This window comes from Callithrix jacchus, chromosome 22, assembly GCF_049354715.1.
Source record: "Callithrix jacchus isolate 240 chromosome 22, calJac240_pri, whole genome shotgun sequence".
Classification (NCBI taxonomy): domain Eukaryota; kingdom Metazoa; phylum Chordata; class Mammalia; order Primates; family Cebidae; genus Callithrix; species Callithrix jacchus.
The window spans coordinates 16,174,136-16,178,226 of NC_133523.1; positions in this window are offsets into that span (position 1 = coordinate 16,174,136).

Consider the following 4,091-nt stretch of genomic DNA (forward strand, 5'->3'; position numbering starts at 1 on the left):
AACTCAGAAACAAGACTGCCTGTCTACAACCATCTGATGTTTGAAAAACCCGACAAAAACAAGCAATGAGGAACAAACTCCCTATTTAACGAATTGTGCTGGGAGAACTGGCTAGCCACAGGCAGAAAACTGAAAACAGAACCCTTCCTTGCAACTGTATAAAAATCAACTCAAGATGGATTAAAGATTTAAATGTGAAACCCAAAACTATAAAAACCCTAGGAGAAAATCTAGGCAATGCTATTCAGGACATAGGTATGAACAAAGATTTTATCATGAAAACATCAAAAGCAACTGCAACAAAACAAAAACTTGACAAATATAATCAAACTACACTAAAAACCTTCTGCAAAACAAGAAAAAAACTATCATCAGAGTGTAAAGACCATGGGAAAACAGTTTTCAACCTATTCATCTGACAAAGGTTAATATCCAGAGTCTAAAAGGAACTTAAACAAATTTACAACAATAAAACAACCCCATTAAAAAGTGGCAAAGAAAATGAACAGACACTTTTCAATAGAAGACATTTATGTGGCCAAGAAACAAAGCTCAACATCAGTGATCATTAGAGAAATGTAGGCCGGGCATGGTGGCTCACGCCTGTAATCTAAGCACTTTGGAGGCCAAGGCGGGCAGATCACCTGAGGTCAGGAGTTCAAGACCAGCCTGACCAACATGGTGAAACCCTGTCTTTAAAAAATAAATAAATAAATAAATAAATAAAAAGAGAAATGCAAGTCAAAACCAGAACTGGATACCATCTTATGCCAGTGAGAATAATGATTATTAAAAAGTCAAGAAACAACAGATGGTGAGACTGTGGATAAATAGAAATACTTTCACACTGTTGGTGGGGATGTACATTAGTTCAATCATTATGGAAGACAGTATGGCAATTCCTCCAAGACCTACAACTTGAAATACCATCTGACCCAGCAATCCCATTACTGGGTATATACCCAAAGAAATATAAATCATTCTATTATACAGATATGTGGATGTGGATGTTCATTGCAGCACTATTTACAATAACAAAGACATGGAATCAACCCACATGCCCATCAATGGCAGACTGGATAAAGAAAATGTGGTACATATGGAATACTATACAACCATAAAAAAAGAATAAGATCAGGCAGGTGCGGTGGCTCATGCCTGTAATCCCAGCACTTTGGGAGGCCAAGGCGGGTGGATCACGAGGTCAAGAGATCGAGACCATCCTGGTCAACATGGTGAAACCCCGTCTCTACTAAAAATACAAAAAATTAGCTGGGCACGGTGGCACGTGCCTGTAATCCCAGGTACTCGGGAGGCTGAGGCAGGAGAATTGCCTGAACCCAGGAGGTGGAGGTTGCGGTGAGCCGAGATCACTCCATTGCACTCCAGCCTGGGTAACAAGAGTGAAACTCTGTCTCAAAAAAAAATGATCTGGGAGTGGTGGCATGTGTCTGTGTCCTAGTTATTCAGGAGGCTGAGGCAGGAGAATCACTTGAGACTGGGAGGCAGAGGTTGGAGTGAGCCAAGATCATGCCACTGCTCTCCATCCTGGCAACAGAGCGAGACTCTGTCTCAAAAAAATAAATAAATAAAAATAAACAACATGTAAAATTAGTAATTTATAGAGAAAAACATAAAATAACAATGAAAATGAAATAGTGTCATATTCATTACAATGGCCACTATGAATTATTTAAAAATACCAAATCTATTAATGCAATGAAAGTAAAACCTAGTGAGCCGGCGCGGTGGTTCACGCCTGTAATCCCAGCACTTTGGGAGGCCGAGGCAGGTGGATCACGAGGTCAAGAGATCGAGGCCATCCTGGTCAACATGGTGAAACCCTGTCTCTACTAAAAATACAAAAAATTAGCTGGGCATGGTGGCGCGTGCCTGTAATACCAGCTACTCAGGAGGCTGAGGCAGGAGAATTGCCTGAACCCAGGAGGCGGAGGTTGCGGTGAGCCGAGATCGCGCCATTGCACTCCAGCCTGGGTAACAAGAGCGAAACTCTGTCTCAAAAAAAAAAAAAAGAAAGCAAAACCTATAATAACTGTTGGTAAAAGCCAACATGTAGTCATTATTTTTAAATATTATATATGTTTTTCAAATAATTAAAAATGGAATTATCATCAAATACCGCAATCCTGTTTATGAATTTGTATTCAAAATATGCAACACATGACCTGGGAGACATACTCGAACATCCACACTTGATGTACTAGTATTCACGAAAGCTAAAAGGCTGAAGCAGGGCCGGGCGCGGTGGCTCACCCCTGTAATCCCAGCACTTTGGGAGGCCGAGGCGGGTGGATCACGAGGTCAACAGATCGAGACCATCCTGATCAACATGGTGAAACCCCGTCTCTACTAAAAATTCAAAAATTAGCTGGGCATGGTGGCGTGTGCCTGTAATCCCAGCTACTCAGGAGGCTGAGGCAGGAGAATTGCCTGAACCCAGGAGGTGGAGGTTGCGGTGAGCCGAGATCGCGCCATTGCACTCCAGCCTGGGTAACAAGAGCAAAATTCCGTCTCAAAAAAAAAAAAGAAAGAAAGAAATCACTTTACTAATATACTGCATGTATTGTAGGTCGAATCCCAAAAAGAGATGCAATTAGATTAAAAAGCATAGGTAAGAATTCTATTTTTTTCTTCCCATAAGGTATCCAGATCACACACTTTAATTCACGCCACACACTCTCTAATTACTACTGCATACTATATAGGAGTGTATCTGCTAATTATCGAATTTTTTTTCTCTAAGGAAGCTTTTCAGGTTATTGATGCTGAGTCTGGAGAAAAGAACAATGGTTCCCATAAACAGGGTTGAAAAACAAAATATAATACACTTGGTTCAATTTGAATTTCAGATAAATTATAAATTGTTATTTGTATAAATATATTCCAATAATTACTTACACATATGATACACAAATATGCAAATATTGCATAGCCGTACTAAAAAGTTCTTGTTGTTTATTCCAAATTTAAATGTAACTGGGTTTTTTTTTGTATTTTTATTTGGTGAATCAGCCAAACCCACCACAAAAAAACATTGTATCATTTGGAGCAACATGTTACAAACATGGAAAAATGCAATTAAAAAAAACAACAAAATAAAAAATGATAGAGCACTTAATCTGTAGGCTGCTTTAAGCAGCATAGACATTTTAATTATATTCATTCTTCAAATTCCTTTCTGTTTTTTTTTTTTTTTTAAGACGAAGTTTCGCTCTTGTTACCCAGGCTGGAGTGCAATGGCGCGATCTCGGCTCACCGCAACCTCCGCCTCCTGGGTTCAGGCAATTCTCCCTCAGCCTCCCCAGTAGCTGGGACTACAGGCGCGCGCCACCATGGCCAGCTAATTTTTATATTTTTAGTAGAGACGGGGTTTCACCTTGTTGACCAGGATGGTATCGATCTCTTGACCTCATGATCCACCCGCCTCAGCCTCCCAAAGTGCTGGGATTATAGGCGTGAGCCACCGTGCCCGGCCCTAATTTTCTTAATTTACATTGTCTCATTTCTTTTTTTTTTTTTGAGATGGAGTTTCGCTCTTGTTACCCAGACTGGAATGCAATGGCGCGATCTTGGCTCACCGCAACCTCTGCCTCCTGGGTTCAAGCAATTCTCCTTCCTCGGCCTCCCGAGTAGCTGGGATTACAGGCGCGCACCACCATGCCCAGCTAACTTTTGTATTTTTAGTAGAGACGGGGTTTCACCTTGTTGACCAGGATGGTCTCGATTTCTTGACCTCGTGATCCACCCGCCTTGGCCTCCCAAAGTGCTGGGATTACAGGCTTGAGCCACCGCGCCCGGCCAACCCCCTATGATTTAATCTCTGCCCCAACCACTGATCATACAGCAATCATCTGTTACACCCCGTTCCCCAGATTGCCCATGAAAAACCCCTATTAGCTTTGTGAGGTTTTTTTTTTTTTTTTTTTTTGAGACACCATTTCACTCTGTCACCCAGGCTGGAGTGCAGTGGTGCGATCACGGCTCACTGCAACCTTGGCGTGATCAATACTGCGCAAAGCCCTTTTCAACAGACAGCACAAACCCTATCCTATAAAACCTCTAGCAAGCCT